At 45.1% G+C, this 19,983-nt stretch overlaps 1 protein-coding gene across 1 annotated transcript in view; it reads right to left on the bottom strand.

Moving 5' to 3' along the window:
* LOC310960911 (thyroid hormone receptor alpha-B) overlaps positions 1 to 19,983 on the bottom strand; it is a 163,670-nt gene that overhangs the window by 128,381 nt on the left and 15,306 nt on the right. Inside the window, exon 2 of the mRNA XM_083932763.1 lies at positions 10,566 to 10,651. The gene's annotated coding sequence lies outside the window, so the exon portion shown is untranslated. The remainder of the gene's footprint in view (positions 1 to 10,565; positions 10,652 to 19,983) is intronic.

Below are 19,983 nucleotides of genomic sequence, written 5' to 3'. Positions count from 1 at the left end.
CACACAGTCACACACACACACAGTGCTTGCTTTGCCAAAACGCATACGGGCAATTTATGTAATAGGGACAACAAATCAGTTGGTAGAGTGGAGCGGGATCCAACATCAACAAACAGAAAAGAACATTTTGGCACAAAGCAACATCAACGCTGATTAGAAGAAGAAAAAGATAAAATCCTCAAAATGAAAAAATGAAGAGCAGAGTGAGACCTCTCCTGTCATTTGGGACTAATATGTATGATAATAGGAGTCACTCATCTGGCCCCGGCAGCGGCTTCTGTATCACTCAGATGATATTAATGATATCGCCAATGCTGTCAAAGTTAATGTTCAACCAACCGTTTAGTTGAATAAAAAAAGGAGGTGTGAATCTTATCAAACTTTATTATATGCTCTATAAAAGTCTCTACCAGGTCTCTGCCCACAGTGGTGGATGGATGACATCCTCAGCATGGCTCTACCTATAGTCCCGGCACGTTGAAACCGGCCCGGTAGCTTACAGAGAGTTGCGACTTTAATGAGAAGGTGCGGAGCGCGGTTCAGTGATCTGGAACTCGTCCAAATGCGGTACAAAACGTGGGCTGATGCATTCCTGTGCCCTTCCCCTATGTAACTCATTAAAATATTCCAAACATGTTTGTGCACGCACACACCTGCGCGCACAGGGACGTGGGTTTTGTGTGAAAGCAGGTTTAATAAATCCTCATGTTAAAGAAGACGAAATTGAATTTTTTTCACTCTTATTATTAATCATGTTACACACACAGGCCCGAAATACACACACATGCACAGACAGGACCTATATACATGCAATTAAGGAGAGATGTTAGAGCGAGGGAGCTGCCAGTGACCAGCGCCCCGAGCAGTTGGGGGTTCGGTGCCTTGCTCAACAACACCTCAGCAGTGCCCAGGAGATGAACTGGCACCTCTCCAGCCACCAGTCCACACTCCGTACATGGTCCACACAGGGACTTGAACCAATAACCCTATGGTTCCCAGCCAAGTCACCTATGGACTGAGCTACTGCATTTACATTTCCCCAAAAAATGCGACTTATACACTCGTGCCACTTATATCAGTTTTTTTCCTTCTTTATTCTGCATTCTGGTGAGACTTATACTCCGGAGTGACTTTTAATCTGAAAAATACGGTACCTATAAGACCAGATGTGACGTCTGTGTGTATGTACCTTTAAGATCCTTAAAGGTCTTAATGGGTTAAAGCTTTGGTCTACCATTTGGAATAATAGTAAGTATAAGTAACATCGTTTATACGGCGCTGTGGTCCTGTAGTCCGATCTACACGATATGAATAGCAAGAAGAACCAAAAAAATCCATTTAGTCCATCAGCTCGACTCATCAGCTGAGATTTTCAGAATGTAGACCAGAGCTTTAATTTGCATTTTCCTTTGCCAGTTTTCTCGAAATTGGTTCAAATTTTACAATACACTTGGATGGACACCCAGATAACGCATTATGTAATAATGTGGTCTAGGTCTAAACGCTAGACAGAGTAAAGAAACACATTTGAATGCATCTTGTCGTTCCTAAAGTGGAGTCTCTTCCGCATGCTTGCGTGAAAACTGAAACCAGACTGCAGGAAGGGTCATAGTGGAACTACACTGAACGTTCCTAACCCCAGGCGTTTTGATACTCGTGCCTCCTCTCCGCCTTTATTGGAGTCCTCCAAAGTTCACTTCATTCGTGTGGCAAAAGGAGTAGGAGGCCTGGAATATTTGTGGGCCGACAACAAAGGGGCTGGAATGCCCTTCTCTAAACTGGTTAACGCTGCCCACCACTCTCGGGCCATTACTGCCCTCTTTTCTCTCTCTCGCCTCTCAAATGTTTCTGTTCCTTTGTGTTTCTTCTTTTCCATCTCTCTCTGCCTCTGCCCCTCCAGGAATAGCAGTCTGGTCTTGATTATGGAACGCTTTGCTGTATCCAGAGCTTTGTAACCTTGTTTGCAGCAATTTGGACATAATAAACATGCTGACTACGGATATACGGGGCTTTTGTTTGGAGTCTCGGAGAGAGTGTGCCCACAAAGGGAAGCTTTCTTGGGCAGAAGGGAGCTTTGAAATTAACACCAACTCTTTACACACTTTGCACCCCTGGGTTCGGCGCATTCGCTCGCCAAAGTGCACGCTATCAGATCCTACTCCACACAGATACACGCTAACTATATGCAGTCATAAACAGCCAGTATAGAAGGACGTGAGCGAGCATGTTCTCGCATGCACTCCCTCGGAGCATGTAAAACAAAATGTCCCACTTTCTCCCCATCCAAGATATACTGTGCTCGACTTATCTGCACTGGTGTGTTACTCATTAAACTTGTAAACCAGCAGATACCCACTTTTTTTTTTTTCCCCTGTCCTTAGCGAGAGGTAAAAGACCCTGTGAGGTCTCCGTCTGCGCACACGGTATCTTTATCTCTAATCCCCTACAGCTGAGCCGTGACAGGGCGAGACTGAGAGCAAACACAGCCATAAGAAAAGGTGTCTGGCGTGGTCGTGTACTTTAAATCCTGCTTTCCCTTTTCCACGTGAGCGGTGACGCAGTGGCAGACCGGGCCGTATATTACATATATGATGTGTCGGGGACTGTTTATGCAGGAACTTGTGTTCCTATCACACCCTGCTGCACCTGTTCCGCGCCTCAACTGACACCGCCTCAGGGAAAGATTAAGCAAGGGGGGGGGGGGGAGAGTAAGAGGGAACAAAATGTAACGTAAGAACGCGGGCCCTTATCGTTGCAAGAACGTCTACACGTCGAACATAAACACAGCTGTGAGAGACACACACACACACACACACACACACGGCACAGCGCGGTTCTGCATGCTCTGTTGTTCTTAACAGCAGATTGGTGACATCAGCGTGACTTACTGAAGTGTGACCGGATTTTATGCATTTAGCATTCGATCTTCAGTCGGAGAGAAAGGGGGATTCATCGGGCTCATCCACATGACCGGCCATATAATGGTGACTCACTGCAGCAGCCGACTGCACGCGGGGCTGTCGACGGTCCTCCGGCATCCGCACAACTTCGCAGACTCTGTTTTTTTTTTTTGCATTAATGTATTTATTGATTCTTTTCATCTGTTAAAAATGAATGTTTAATAATCCAGAGTGTGAGGTGTTAGAAACGATGGCTCACAAAAAATAATTTGGTGACTGTCGGATGAAAGCGCTAACCCACTTCAGTCGTTTTTAGTGTATGCTAATCACAGCCACAACAAAGGGAGGCTGTCCTGACCCGGCAGTTTGTTCACACGCAGCAAACAACAAAGCGTCGGGCCGGGACAGCGGAGCTCACTGCTCACATCCTGTTACCAACAGTCAGCGCCTGCAGGTTTACCCTCCATCACTGACGTTTTTAGAGAGGGAAACTTGTATCTATGTGTGTTTTATTTACGCATTTCTCTCCTTTTTAATCTGCCATGTTGTGCATGTCCTGTCCTGTCCTGTTTGGTTTTTCTTGTATTGATAAAAAATAATTTGAGGGTGGCTGGTGGAACAGTGGTTAGAGCTGTCGCCCCATGTAAAGACACCGCAGGTTCGATTCTGACCTGTGGCTTTTTGCTGCACGTCTCCCCCTCTCTCTCTCTCTCCCCCCATTTCCTGCCTGTCCTATATAATAAAAGGCTTGAAAAACTGATAATAATAATTTGATAATAATGTTGTTTTTTAATTAAAGAGAAAAAACATGAGCGTGATCTCTTCCCGTCTTTCCCACAATCCTTAACCGCACATCAGGAAATGCTCTTTCGTCGCCCCTATCAGCGGGACAACATTGTTTGTCACTGTCTTCAAACTGCCAACTGATAGGGGCTTCACATAATAAAGGCCCCACATGATGCTCATTGTCAGTTTCTAACTCGTATTTTGGGTTTCTACTAGAACACGTGTTCATGCGTTAATGTTTAAAAACACATTATCTTCCTCACCTGTCTGTCTGAATACACCTGTATTCACCCTCTGTCTGAAACGCTCCGTTTTAGCGCCTGTCTCTTTAAGACCCCCTCCTGAAAAAGCCCAGTCTCCTCTGATTGGTCAGTGTTTCTGGGTCCTTCTGCATCTCTGCAACGTCATTGCAGCCGGGGAATGACTGTAACATCACTGTAGCATCACTTTCTACCTTTATATAGTATAGTGGTGACATCAGAGCTCTACTGGAAGTCCTGGCGGCTCATTTCTGAACACAGCCTGTGTGCGTTTCTCTGTGGATCAGGGGTTTTAATGCTTTCACAGTAATTGTACAGCACCTGCTTTATAACAAGAATAGACATTTACCAACATGGGACCTTTAAAACAATCATATGGGTCATTTTTGGGAGACATATTTTGTTTGTTTTTTAGTTTGAGAGCCCGAGCCGATGCTCAGAGACTGAGTATCGTGTTGTACTTACAAAAATCATACAGCTTTAATTCAACAATGGCCGTATTTATTTGGTCACGACTAACTAATTATTGTGATTATCGATGAATCACTCAATTACATTTGAGAAGCTAGAATCATCATTATGTTTCATAGCTTTATATGAATGATTCATAATCAAAATTGTCGTTGATTAATGCTCAAATTATCCATTTATCTACGCATCATACCAACACTATCCACCTGCACTTCATATAACAGCTTTATATAGAGACTTTTATTGCTGTCAGGACACAACAGACACGAGATAATAGCTGTAAATGTGTAAATGGATTATGATAATAGCACTTATGCTTACATTTATATTATCATAGATGGCCATAAACATAAGTCATAGATGGGACGAATGGAAATGGACTACCTTGATAGCTCAATGCAGGTGCCGTCCATGACAGCTCACGGTGATGCGTTTACCACAGAGGTCCGGCACACAGCTGCTTAATTTATATGCCCTTTAGCTATGTTTCAGCACCCTCTATTTCAGGTGTCCCATCATGCCCTGCAGTCAGAAATTGTCACGTTACATAAACCCCTTAGACCTCAGAAACATGCAACTACCACCAAAGGCTAAAAGCACTGCGGCCGGCAGGTAACGGCTAACGACACGAGCAGTGGTCTTAATCTAAAACGATGACCCACGATAAAGATTTATGTAAACATCCTGCTATCTTGGTTGAAGCTGTACGGCTATGAAACAGAGTATTTTGTCTACGGAACTACAGAAACGTTCCCGATTGTCAGGCGGGCCGTCACTGCAGCGTCAGGAAACGGGAGCCCCAGTCGAAACGTGTAAACTTAGAACAATGTGTCCAGTCTGGTTTGCTAAAAGAAGTCATTCATCGCTGCTCTGAAACCGGAGAGCGTTTAGATACGATCATATCTGTTTCACACCACGATATGCACTTGGACGTGTGACAGGAGCTGCTGCCGCGGCCAGCCATTCAGAGGGGCTGATGTGGAACATAGACAAGACGTTACATTCATGTTGCATTTTAGCTAAGCTGTGATCTCAGGGGTCACCAAGCAGGAGTCACACGGGCCGGGCGGCAAATTGCCTTTTTTCTTTTTTTTTTCTCCACAAGGGAAATTTTTCTTGAAAACATTTGAGCTGTCATTGCACCACGCACTGTAATCGATATGTCAATCATGCCTGTGACGTCTTTACTCCTGTCAAACCCGCATGAATCTCACAGCGTGAGAGAAGAGAGTCAGACCTGTAGATGGACATTACAGCTGTGTAAGCCTATCATTTGAGCGGCTGCACATTTAGCACGAACGTCAGGGTTGAAATGGGTTGTTTTGGGTTGCACTGAGACTCAGGAAGGAATTTGAAATGTCTTGTTTGAAGGTTGAACTCTTCAATCTTTTTAACGGACTGTGGAGTTTTCTTGTCCGGACTGATACATGGACACGGCTGCTGTTAGAGTGTAATATAGAACAGATATATCGGTGTCTGTAGGCCTGTCGCAATAAGCAATAAATCAATTCACTTTTAATGAGCTCGATAACTTTTCCAGCCCTGATCATTTTCATTTTTCCTGTGTTTTCAAGGTGTCTCTCTATCAGAGAGACTGGGGGACAAGGGTTTTTGTGCGTCTTGTCGACTGTTTTTGAATCTTTTCATCGACCAAATCTGCAGTAAACACTCCACTTCCGCATCACACCAACGTGAACCTTTCGCCGCCATTGTTTTAAATGTCCGTGCATGGTCCCTCCTTCTTTTTTCTATGTCCCAACAGGCGCACAGGAAATGACCTCAGAACCGCCGTAGGCCTCGTGCTCGTACATGTGCAAACGTGCTCTACAAAAGCCCACCTCTCTCAGACGGGCCGTGGACGGCCCGCTGTCCGCAGTTATGCGCGGAGTGGTTGCACTCTCACTGGTCAAACGCACTAGTCTTTAGCTGAAAAAACGGTTTTGGCCCGGTGCGGAAGGACAGTGTGAGTGCGCCCTGAGAGTCCATTTGATTCATTGTTTTTGGTTGTTTTGTTTATTTATTTTGTATATTTTAAATGTCTTCCAGTTCAAGTGTTAAATCTTCTTCAGAAACATTAGAATACGTTTATTGAGCTTTGAAGGGTAGTGCTTGCATTATAATGACATTAGCATTATCAGTTTAAAATGGTCTCAAAACAGCAATATTATCGCTTCTGGCAATAATTTCTGGGACAGTTTATTGTGACAGGCCTAGGTGTGTGTGTGTCATGTGGTCAAATACGTAACATGCCAATGACTTTGGAGTTTCCCTAACAGAGCCCTGCTTAATCTTTGCAACACCAGGTAAATCTAGTCAAAATACAAGCAACAGCTCTGAGGGGTGAGCGATCACTACCAGGACATCACCACAAACACTTTTCTCTCTTTCAACTGTGGTTCACACGTTTGTCCTTGAGGCTTCCTTCTGACCCCGAACAGAGAGCTTTTCTCTTTGATACAGATACATTTGTAAAAGTGAGTGACGTTACAGACTCAGAGTATCAACAGGAGGCTGCAAAAAGAGGAACGTTTGAGCTTAGCTGAGGAAGCAAAACCCACTTCCTTTCAGTGAATGAGAGAGCTGTCCAAGAAACCACACATTTTCATAAAATACCACCCACTCTATCTCTACGCCGCTGCAACCTAGCGTGACAGCTGCACCTTGTTTATCCTGCATAACAATACGAGCACACGGGGGGAAAGCAGAGAGCACTTGCACTTCACGACAAAAAGCCAAATACATAACACTGTCACGCTGCACTGCAACTCTGCAAAGCCTCCTGGCTACAACACAGGTAGAACCACCTATCACAGTATTTACACAACCGCGTATTGAGCCACGGAAAGACACACTAACTCACCCTGGTATTAATCAGAGTGATTATCCAGTCTTTGTTTGAACAGCAGCATGCTTGGTGATGGTTTTCCTCATATTTACTCTGCAGAATAAAAATGATGTGCTGTCTAGACAACCAAGAGCCTCAAGGCAGGTTATTAAATTAGTTTATTGATTACAAAGGAACAAAATGCTTATTCAAATGTCACTAACAAAGGAAAAAGAGGCAGCATTAATAAAGTGACAGCTTGCGCGCACATCCGTCTGACTGTAATGGTTTTATTTGAAATGTCATTGCGTCTCTTCTGCGCGGCATTAACGGTCATAAAGCTGACGTCTTCTGCTCAGTGCCGGGCAGAGCCTGAACGGCCGATCTGTAAAATTCAATTCACTCAAATTGAAATTTAGGTTTAGTACGGGAGCTGTCCAGAAGCGTGCGCCGGGATTACCCAACCAGGTGGTGAGACAAACTGTCGGAGGATAAAAAGTCATTCAGCCGCTGGCTCCGAGCCTACTCACAGTCTGCCCGTCCTGCTTTACGGTTCCCCCAGCACTCCCCTGGTGGATATAAATATTAGCAGAGCTCCCAGATTGTCTGTGTATGAATACAAAATGTATTTAGACTTGTTTGTATTTGTCTGTGTGCATATTTGTCCATTTGATTATGTGTGTGTCTGTGAATGTGTGCGTGTGTGTGTGCATGTGTGTGTGTGTGCTCATCTGTGTTGCCAGAACGGGAAAGTGATTCCCCTGATGGGCATGACAGATGGGCAGGGGAGTGGCTCAGCTGGTTCTGTGCCACCTGAGAAACACGAGGGCGGGTGTGCATGTGTGTGCGTGTGTGTGTGTGTGTGTGTGTGTGTGTGTGTGTGTGTGTGTGTGTGTGTGTGTGTGTGTGTGTGTGTGTGTGTGTGTGTGTGTGTGTGCGTGTGTGCGTGTGCGAGTGCATGCCGGTGCAGCGTTCACGCTCATGTATCGTCCCTCTAACAGAAGCCACTTACTTTTGATTCATGTTCCTGCCTCTTTAAAAGATTACGGATGTCATGTTTTTCTGTACGCTGCAACAGAAAAGTGAGTCCATGACATCTGGAGTAAGGTTCTGTTTTGGTTCTCGTTGTTTTATCAGCAACACAACGCACACATTTACAAATGCCAGCAGATCCTATCAGTGGATGAATGGCGTGAGGCTGAAGATATTCTTCTGCAAAGATGCATTGAAACCTCTCTGCGCAGAGAAACCAATGCTCACACCTCACAAATGTGTCTAATGTGACACAGACCTGAGAGAGCCGATCCAACTTTCTGTAAGGACACAAGTTTGAAATGGAAAGGAAAGTTTAAGAACAACAAACAGCTGGGGCAAAACATCTCCAAGCCCCGGAGAACCAGCCAAAGGCCGAAATGAAACTTGGCTCAGAGTAAACTGCTGTCTGTGCTCTGCCAAAGAGAACAAAGCCCCGCTCCAGTATCTTCAATCAGGAGTGAGCTCTACTGTTACTAGACTGTATCCACAGCTTTTCTATCAGTGCATCAGTTACATATTCAATCGCATTCCACACACTGTTCATCTCACTCTCTGGTTGTGAATATTAACCCATTTTGCCATAACATAAGTGTCATAACCAGCTAAGGTCTCTTATGTGTCCAGATTCCTGCCGTGTTGTCGTTATCTCTTGAGTCACACTGTTTGTGTGCATGGTTGAAATCTGTGTTTTGAGTTTGTGAGAGTCCTGCCACTAACCCAGAGTGTTGAGAAGAAAAGCTGGAAAAAGTGAGGGAACTGACATTCCGGCTTTATCTCTGCAACAACAACAAAAAGGCCACAAATTGCCAGCGTGGGAGCGTTTGGGATATCTACAAAATGCCTCAGGGGGTTGAAGAAGATGCATATTGCAAAGTTGCAAAACGTGCCGTATAGTGAGATAATCACCCACCTCGTTATGCCCAAGTCAAGGTTAAGAAAAAACTGAACTAGTGACTGTTATTGTTACATAACTGGACCAGAACAGCTTAAAGTGGGCTGGGTAGCTTTGCATATTTCATTTGCAGGACGGGACCAAAAGAAGGCTTGTGTCTTTTTCGTCTGTGTCGTCGAATATCAAATCTCCCGATTAATACTCATGACAGTGACATTTCCTCCGACAATAGTTGTGACATCAGAATCTCATATTGTGACATCCTTAGTTATGCTTAAAGGTTTCTTCCTTCTCAGCCAACAAAAGAAGTCTTTAAACTAATTCTATACTGGATATAAAACTGCATTCAGGTCCGATAAACTGCCATCAAACCCCAACCCTAAGAATAACCGCTTTGTCCTGCTGAACATATGTCAACGCACATGCGGCGCTCGGCCTGGAGTGCACATAAATCACAAAAATGCAAAATGAAAAGGATCATGAGTCAACATGAGCAGTGCTGTGAAGCACTGAAGGGGGTGACCTGTCACTGGAGCGCAGCATGTTAGCCTCTGGATTGTGGCGATGCCAAAAAGTGAAAAGTGCAAGTTCCACACTGTGCGAGTTAACGCTCTCCAGGAAGAGCGCTGACTGCTGCAGCTCGGGGTGCGTGAACTGCAGGGATGCTACGCTGGCCCGCCGCCAGCAGACTAAAAGGAAGACTGGGCCCAAAAAAGTTGCAGCACCAGGCTTATTCCGGCGTGTCCGTTTACTGCCCCGTCAGCCCCGGGGGATTTCTCATCACTCCCTGTGAAGTGCAGGGATGTGGTGTGTCCCTGCTGCACAGAGGTGGCTGAGAGTTCAGAGGACATAACGTCCAGATTGTTATTGTGGAGAATATTCAAAGTGGGATGTGTGAATCACTGAGTGTGAGTATGCAAAGCTTTCAGACGTGCAATTTGATTTGTAAATGACGGATGGCTTTCTATAGATGACGCCCTCGTGCTGGGGAAGAGATCTGCAGACTTTTGGCGTTTGGATACTGCACCCATCCAGAGTGTATCTTTGGTAATTTTCCAGTTTCCTGAGAAGTGATGAGGCGTGCAAAAAGCACAGGAAGGTGATAACTATGAGTGAACTGAACATGTGTGCTTTACAGCTCTTGTGTACTATACATACAGGATCTGATACGTGCACCTGTGGAAATGAGACACTATGTTCCAGCATGGAAAAATAAAACCAACCCCACCTCCCCTTTGGCCTTTTTGACTTAACGTAACTATACACTCACGGTGTATACTGATGCAGGTTCACAGTTAATTAAGGATATGTGATGAAACAGAAATAGTTCTAAATGACTTAGGAGCAAAAACGTCCACATGCAGAGACGTGCACAAAGCTAGGAAAACATTTCTCACCTTGGTGGTCAGTTGTCCCTTTCACTTCCGTGTCGGTTCTTTACGTTTCATCCCAGCTTCCGTCCCAACGTCGCTCTCAGGGAACTCTGTAATCAGAACACACAGTCTGTGATTCCTTCACATCGCTGCCAACTAACGAGAAACATCCCCCGCGCAGGCCAGAAACTCCGGAGAGTGAAAAGGCTTACAGAGAGATCCTGTGAGACTAGGAGTTAGCCAAATCCTACAGATAGCCCCAGCTCTGCACAAGGAAATCCACATGGCCACTGATGCATGCGCGTGCTGCCAAGTCAGGGACGACGTGGGAGGAGTCTCACAAGTTCAAGAGAGGAAAATCCCCGAAGGAGGTGCAGGGTTTTCTTGTCTATGCAAAGCGATGTTAGATTTTCATGTGACCAGATTACCACTAAAAGGCTTAGCAGTCTAATCCTTTAGCCAAATGAGGTGTCTAACCTAAGATTAGGCTGGCCAGAGGAATCAAAGGGGTTTGTAGTATGAACCTTACGAGATGTTCAAAAGGCCAGGAGTACAGTACACAGTACCTGCTCAGGAATGCAGCGATGCACAGGGATTACTGCTCTATATGGTCCAGGTATTATGCCTTTGGCTGCTTCACTCTTGGAGCAACAAGCCCTATTATTTACACCTGCGGTACTACTTCAATAAAAGAAGAGCTCCAGGTGATGTGAACCAGACAGCTTTGGTTGGCACGGAGCGCTTCGACAGCTGGCAGCAAATGTGAATAATTAGCAATCACGCTTCAGCACACATCAAGGTGAGGATGAGAAAATGCATTTGTGAATGTTCGGAGGGTTGCGAGTGTCAAGTACACCGTTGCTGAGAAAGAGCATGCGTGCTCGACATACCTGTGCACAAAACCTCAACTCTGAAATGAACACGACAGCCTTGATGCGTGGATATCGGACTGAATGATATTCCACCGTGCATCACTTTCAATCATCTTCTGTTGAAACGGGACCAAATCTGCCTCTTTGCACTCGATCGAATTAAAGTGACGGGAGAATTGAATAATGCTCCACATCTGTTTTCACACGCGTGATCATTTGCAGTCAGATAAACACGCGGACGCACTGTATACACAAAAACACACTGTGCGTATCAACAAACACTCTGAAAGACACACTTTACACAGATTACAGCTGCGGCTAAAATCCCTTTCGCCCTCTTCATCTTCTGGATGAGTTCACTAATCGTCAAATTAAGGGGAGTAAAGATGCACGCCGCTGACCAATCTGACACGTGTTGCATGAAATTAGAAGATAAATTGATACAGCTGTCAAAAAACATTTTTCCAAACAATTCCCTGAGTGTTTGTCGTGTGACCAGCTACTCTCCTGCTGCCTCACTATGTTCCCCATTCAAAAAAACACATTCTCCCACTGAAGGAGGTGATGTGAAGTAACCTAGAGGAGAAGTCCACACACGGCCGGTAATGCTACCTTTTGCAGCTAATGCTAACGCTGCATTCACACAGCCTGGGGCAGCTCCTGTGGATCGCTGAAGCGTTGGGAACGTCACTCAAATGTCCCGTGTGCGTGACGTCCTGTTCTGTTCCTCACCCTTAAATTACGGGTTTCTCCAGAAGTTGAGCGCGTGTGAACGTTTCGCCGCGGGCCGTTGGAATTTTTCATCGCTGCAGTCTCGACCCCACTGCCTTCATTCAAAAGGAATGGGAGGACTCACTCACTAACTCACACAGGGACACAGGTAAAAAAACATTCTGTCTGCAGCGTCTTTGGGAAATGTTTTGCAAGGGAGCCGCTCGTGTAGTAGAAATGATTTTCTGTCATTTTAATTCAGAAAAGTACAAAAAACAGATTGCTTTTATTCCAGTTATTATAAAAGTAAATCACAGCATATCACACCCTCACAGAGGCATCTGCGGGTTCCGGATCTGATCTCAGACTACTTATCTAAGTACGTACGGTATGTGAGGGAGTTATTAAAGTGTCATTTCCAATATTAAAGGCCCGGGACAAGTAAAGGCGAAGGCATTTCATTAACTACCTGTGATTCACCAGAACTATTTACTGACGGTCTATTTACAGCTCCTACAGCCACTGACACACACACACACACACACACACACAATATCATTACGTAATTATGGTCGGTGCCAGGTTGTATCATTATCTGATGACACACAGCCAAGGAGCACCACTTCATTTGCACCTGACTTGGCAGGTGACACAGACAGACAGACAGACAGACAGACAGACAGACAGACACGCACGCGCGCACATACACACACACACGCACTGCGGTGGGCATGGATGTATTCTGAGACAACGGGCCCCTGGGCACAGCCATGTCAGAGCCCCCCCCCCCCCCCCCCCCCCCCCCACTCTGTCTACGTAGAAACAAGACACCCAAAGAGTGGACTTTTAGTCAGTTTGTAGTTATTTTGGATCTCTTTGTGGTCACTGAGCACTTACTTTTAGTTCTCCATGTGGTCATTTTACGTCTATAGTTGTTTTCTGTTTCTATTTTCTGTGATTTTTTTTGCTGTGGTATTGCATTTATTTTTAATCATTTAACGTCTCCATGTAGAAGAAGAAGAAGAAGGAGAAGGAGAAGAAGAAGAAGAAGAAGAAGAAGGAGAAGAAGAAGGAGAAGAAGAAGAAGAAGAAGAAGAAGAAGAAGAAGAAGAAGAAGAAGAGAAGAAGAAGAAGAAGAAGGAGAAGAAGAAGGAGAAGGAGAAGGAGAAGAGAAGAAGAAGAAGAAGAAGAAGAAGAAGAAGAAGAAGAAGAAGAAGAAGAGAAGAAGAAGAAGAAGAAGAAGAAGAAGAAGAAGAAGAAGAAGAAGAAGAAGAAGAAGAAAGGAGAAGAAGAAGAAGAAGAAGAAGAAGAATTCCTCTTCTATCTTATCCCGCTAGGGAATTTTTTACTCAGTATTATTTTTCATGTTACACACACAGGCCCCGAAATACACACATGCACAGACAGGACCTATACATGCAATTAAGGAGAGATGCTAGAGAGAGGGGGCTGCTAATGTCTCAGCGCCCCGAACAGTTGGGGGTTCAGTGCCTTGCTTAAACAGCACCTCAGCAGCGCCCAGGAGATGAAGGTGGCTGGAGAGGCGCCAGTTCATCTCCACACTCCATTCATGATCCACACAGCATGTATTTGTCATCATGTTTGGTCTCAATGTCGTCGTTTTGTGTCATGTTTGGTCTCAATGTCGTCGTTTTGTGTCTATTTTCAGTCATTTAGCATCTCTTCGTGGCCGTTTTGAATCCCTATGGTAAAGTTTTGCGTCTTTGAAGTCTTTTTGTGTTTTGTTTTTTTCAGGAACATTTTATGGGCCCCTGACCGTTTGTTTCTGGTCAGCCTGTTCAGTAATCCCTCCATGCGTTTGAGGGTCTGCACTTGGGAGGTTTGGTTATATATGGTTATATATTTTGCAGCATTATTACTGAGGGACTGAGACTTGACCTCTTCCATATCTCAGATCTAAGGTGAAGCACTCGAGAGTCCCTTTAAGCAACAGTTTGTTTTCATTACCGGCTATGGCGATTCAGTGTGGCCGTGCATCTGATTCTGCGGCTAATCCATATGCTAAGCCAGCTCTCAGCCACTCGGGGAGGGATAAATATGCATGGACACAGGAGGGGACAGATAAGAGGGCCAGCTGCTTGGAGTCAGGGTTCAACCTGACAGCACTCAAGCTCTGCACTATATACTCTGCTTTATTCTAACCACAGAGAGAGAGACACATGCAGGTCAGTACTGTAGGAAATGTGCAGTTATGATCACAACCTCCATACTTTTGTGGCTACAGACGGATGTGTGTCTGAGCTGTTGATTTGTGATCTTCTTTACTTATTCTTTGGTCCGATAGATCTGGATTTGAACGACCGTGTTGCAACTTTTAGCTTTAATTCAGACAAAGTGCTTCTTGTATTTAGAAATCTAAGATAAAACAACTCTAAGAACCCCCTTTCTGTTTCATTTAACACAGTAACCCAAAGTAAGCATCACAAAAGCATGTTATAATTCAGGTTTTGTATCTGCAATAATATTAAAATAGATCTGTCCTGATCTGCATCCTACCTTGGCTTTCATAGTTTGTTGTGGCGACACTGATAGGTGTGCACAATAATACCATAAATAAAATATGAGCCATTGTCCTTAATACTCCTGCCATTGAGTAATGACGACACGTGACCGCTGCCAGTCAGTCACTGAGGTGACGCAGTGACAGAAAATACAAGAATACAAGAAAAAGGCACAGATGCTTACTGAAGATAGACTTTGAACTCTGGCATCCAAAAAGAGAAAGACTGGATCACTTTGTCTCCACCATGACAGGCCTGCGAATGACCTCTAGTCTGGTGACTTTAGTGCACAACATCCCATAGCCATAAGGAATAAAGAATATCTTTTGATCCTTGAAGCCGGTTTACAACCATGACCTGGATAAGAGGAGAAAAACATGAAAACAACAACCATTTCATCCCAGGCATGTCGTAGGAATACGGTGTTAGCCAGGGGGTCCTGAACTCTTTGCTGTAAGTCCCAGGGAGACCCCAAAATTCTCCAAAGGAAATGATGGCTTGCCATGACATCTACTTTTATAAGCTACAGACAAAGGATTCAACAAAACACTCATATAAAATGTATATGAAATGTATTTAGTTTGATTGTGTAATCTGTAAGTGAAGGCAACCTCAGTGAACTCTGAGTTCAAATAAAGGTTTGCTTTGAATTCTTTCAGTGGTTAGCACCCCTCACAGCCTCACAGCAAGGTGGTTCCTGGTCCGAATCCCGGCTCGGGCCCTTCTGTGTGGAGTTTGCATGTTCTCCCTGTGTCTGCGTGGGTTTTTCTCCGGGTTCTCCGGTTTCCTCCCACAGTCCAAAGACGTGCACACGTTAGGGTGATTGATGACTCTAAAATCGCCCGTAGGTGTGAATGTGAGTGTGAATGGTTGTTTGTCTCTATGTGTCCTGTGATAGACTGGCGTCCTGTCCATGGTGTACCCTGCCTCACCCCGACCCCAAACTTCCCTTTCCCGGGCCACATTAACCAGCTCTAACTGGGGGATACCGAGGCGTTCCCAGGCCAGTGTGGAGATCTAATCTCTCCACCTGGTCCTGGGTCTTCCCCGAGGCCTCCTCCCAGCTGGACGTGCCTGGAACACCTCCCTAGGGAGGCGCCCAGGGTTCATCCTTACCAGATGATCCTGAACCACCTCACTGGCTCCTTTCAACGCAAAGGAGCAGCGGCTCTACTCCGAGCTCCTCACGGATGCTGAACTTCTCAACGTTTGTTTTTGTAACATTGCGTTTGAATAAAAGCTGATGATGCATTCTTCACCGTGTCCTATCAATGTGTCTCTCGTGCTCAATGACTCTAAATCAGAAAGGTAGTCTCATATTCAGGCCAAAACGGTATTTGTTTAAGCCTCATCTATTCCGCAATCATCCTTTTTAATAGGGAGATACAGCCCATTTTCTGTACCGGTCTGCTCATTTAACCATGCCAAGAATAACTTCACCTTCTTTGTTTTCAGCTCTTTCTTAATGAAGAATCGTCTCGGAGTTTGACAGAGTGTGTCTAACAAAATGGGTATGCCATCCAGTCCCTGAAGACCATCATTTTGTAGGCAGAGTGTGATGCTTCATCTCCACAATAAAAAAACACATTAAAAAAATCCTTCTCTTAAGATGACAGCAATTCTCAACGCTAGACCGCAGCCATTGTTAATCTTTTGAGACAAATCTGACGTTTGGGACGGAGCTGTTTGTCAAAAGCTTCATATTAAAAAGCGACATCAAGCCTTTGCATTTTAAAATGAAACCCTACACTGACGCTGGCCACGGTGTTGTGAGCTGCCCCACCTTTAGTTCAGTTTTGCTGCTTTAGAGCTGCAACAGTTAGTAAATGAATCTATTAGTCCACCCACATATAATTAATCTGTAGCTATTAGTCATTATATGTCATTTTTAAAGCATAAAAGCCCATAAAAATGCTGGTTTCAGCCTCCGCAATGTAGGATATTTTGGGGTTTTGGACTAAATAAGACGTTTGAGCATGTCAACTCGGGCTGTGGGGGGTTATAACAAGCATTTTCCACTGTTAGATATTCTAAAGACGAAACAATCGATTGAGAAAATGACCAGTCACAGTCTCGTTACGGTAAAAGTATGAATTTGCGGTATTTTTTTTTCGCTTTTACCCTCAATAAATAATGTTCCTGCTGCGGGGGGGTTCACTGCTGCATGAATTCTGGGGAGGACGCTGGTTGCGGTCTGTTTCCGAGAGCTGCTGTCAAGCCCACAACCAGGACTTCCTAACAGAAGTGGGCTAAGTGCTCTCGATGTCACAGAAGGGCCTCGAACAGGAAATGTTCCAGGACACCCGCTGAACCAGATCCACTTATTTGCATTTTATGCAAATCACCCCGAGTTACTTAAGTGTAAATGAGAGTATATGTGTTCATCTGTGTGAGAGAGCTCCTCTTCCAAATCAGCTTAGCGTCATCTACCATGCCACATTAACATCACTCACGTCCGATGGGCGACCTACAGCACTCTGCGTTTCCATTTCCGGCGCTCGGCTGGTTCTCCTATGTGCGCTGCCTTGTACGGAGTAAACTTTATTTCCTTTATTTTGACGTTGTTACAGATGTATTGCATTAATGCTCATTCCAGGTTTAATCCAATTCATTGTTCCCCCACAGCTCTGTGTATAGAATAAGTCATTTCCACACAGGATTAATCCGGTACGCTTTACTTTTCGAGCAACCTGCAGGTTTGCATAGTTTAAAAGCTTAGCTGTTACATGTGGACTCAGACACACTCTCACTCACACACACACACACACACACACACACACACACACACACACACACACACACACACACACACACACACACACACACACACACACACACACACACACACACACACACACACACACACACACACACACACACACACACACACACACACACACACACACACACACACACACACACACACACACACACACACACACACACACACACACCGCTGTAACTGAGCCAATGTGGAGATTGATCGGCTGGGCCGTATCCAAATTAAAGCCTGTCCTCTGCAGACATGCCAAGCATAATAACTCTCTCCTCTCCTTGCACTTTTTCTTGGCCAGGGAAAGTGGGGAGAGGGGAACGAAACAAAAAGCATGAGAGAAAGAGAAAGCATGAAAAAGAAGAAGAAGAAAAATAGGTACAATTGGATAATGTCCTGACACCCATCGCAGAATGAGGACTGCCTGGCTCTCAGATGTCTGACCCATTTTCTGCTCGCGCTCTCCCTCTCCCTCTCCTCCTCTCTAATTTCCTTCCTTCCTCTAATCTACAGTAAAGAAGCTCTCTGACTCAAATTCATGAGCTGCAGCGAGCTGTGCATTCCTATGAGACGCAGTGCCACAGGATCCAAACCTACACACTGAAACACAATACACAAATACCCACGTAGCCACCGTGATCTACGGTTTGGAACTGCCAGAACTGGAACGAGAAAACAGACCGTGCTCTGCCTCGACTGACAACGATTTTATATTCTGTGTGTGGGCTGCTTTTATGGAAATGTGTGTGTGTGTGTGTGTGTGTGTGTGTGTGTGTGTGTGTGTGTGTGTGTGTGTGTGTGTGTGTGTGTGTGTGTGTGTGTGTGTGTGTGTGTGTGTCCTATGTGAAGCAGGCGCATGTACTCTATGTGTTCAACAGTATGCATAATGAGAGGCCTGTGCTCCAACAGAGACGGTTCAATAATCAATTATTTACTCGCTGGAAATACACTGGCGCTCATTTCTAATAATAAAATCCGTTCACAGCTGTTAGACGCAAGGACAGAAATATATTTATTGCATTTCTGAAGAATCAAATCGAGTCACATCAGGCTGTGATGATGGATAAACGTAGGTGTAATTGCATGCACTAATGAGGACAAATCTCCCCTGGTAGCACTGGTGCATATTAGCATTTTCCCATTATATAATAATCTATGGCTTTCTATATTCATGCATGGTGTAGTCAAGTCAGGTCAAGTCACGGCAGCTCGGGTTTCACCCAGACAAGGAAAAACTACCCAACCACCTTTAAAGGGACGAGTGAAACAGCACCAGAGGTCGGACGTGTAATGGATGTTGTGTGCACCAGAATAGACTAACGTAATAAAACAATAATAAAGAGAATCCATGTGACAGAATTATATGCAGAGTGTAAACATGTACGATCTGAGGAGGCCAAGCTGTTTCCAGGTGTCGCAAAACAGCTAGAGCCTCACCTGGAAAGAACACACGCACACACGCACGCACGCAGAGCGAGGGGGGGCAGAGAGACGAGAGGAAGCAAGCTGAATCCCCTGGAGGATGGAGATCCAGATCTAACATGTGGAATGAGGCATTGCCAGAGAGGAAAGAGACAGAGAGGAGGGCCCAGGGCGGCCAGTGGTCCAGCACAGGGAAGCCTTGAGTTAAAAGAGAGAGGAGGGAGAGAGAGGGAGAGAGAGGGAGAGAGAGAGAGAGAGAGAGAGAGAGAGAGAGAGAGAGAGAGAGAGAGAGAGAGAGAGAGAGAGAGAGAGAGAGAGAGAGAGAGAGAGAGAGAGAGAGAGAGAGAGAGAGAGCTGTACACCGATGCTTGTGGGACACAAACAACAAAAAGGTTTCTGAGAATCAGGGGCTTTTAAGGAGGTTAGAATATTCTCGGCGGCCGGACCATCCAGATAATAAAGGAATAAAAAAGGAGTTGAACGGTGCGATATGAGTTGCAGACTGTCAGACTGTCTGACTGTCGGACGTCCATAGGAAAGTTCTTCAACTGTAAAAGGTCCTAAGGGACAGACAAGAGCCCTGTGTTCTGAGAGCGGAGAGTCCTGATTGGTGTATGAGTTTGAAGGAGACGAGACAGGCAGGAGGAAGTGTGCCCATATACAGTTTTTCAAAGTCATCAGAAGCACGCTGACGTCTGATGTGACATGGATCGGGAGCTAATGAAGGGAAGCTAAAAGTCTCTTGCTGCGGTCTTCCGAACCTCTTGAAGACTTCCTAGTACTCGCATGTGGCCGGCCTTAAAACAAACGTAACAAATGACAATAAAAAGGCGTGAGCTAGGATCAACGCATCAGCCGGTGATGAAGAGGACTTGATTTCAGGTGCGCTGCGCGGGAGGAAGAAGGCGATCTCGGTGATATCTCCGCTGTTAAAAAGTAAAGGTTGAATGTGATCGTTAACTGTTAACCGTTAATAGTACGGTTAGGCTTTTAATGTGAAATTACGACAGCAGGAGTAACTTGAAACAGCTGACTGAGGTTAATATCACTGAGATCAGATAACACTAATGCTGTAACAGGCTGCATCATTTCCTATGTGTCTCTTGTTCATGTGCAGGCAACGTTAATCCTGCACGAGGATG

The sequence above is a fragment of the Echiichthys vipera genome, assembly GCF_963691815.1.
Source record: "Echiichthys vipera genome assembly, chromosome: 18".
Taxonomy (NCBI): Eukaryota; Metazoa; Chordata; class Actinopteri; order Perciformes; family Trachinidae; genus Echiichthys; species Echiichthys vipera.
This window is presented reverse-complemented; position numbering and strand designations above follow the sequence as displayed.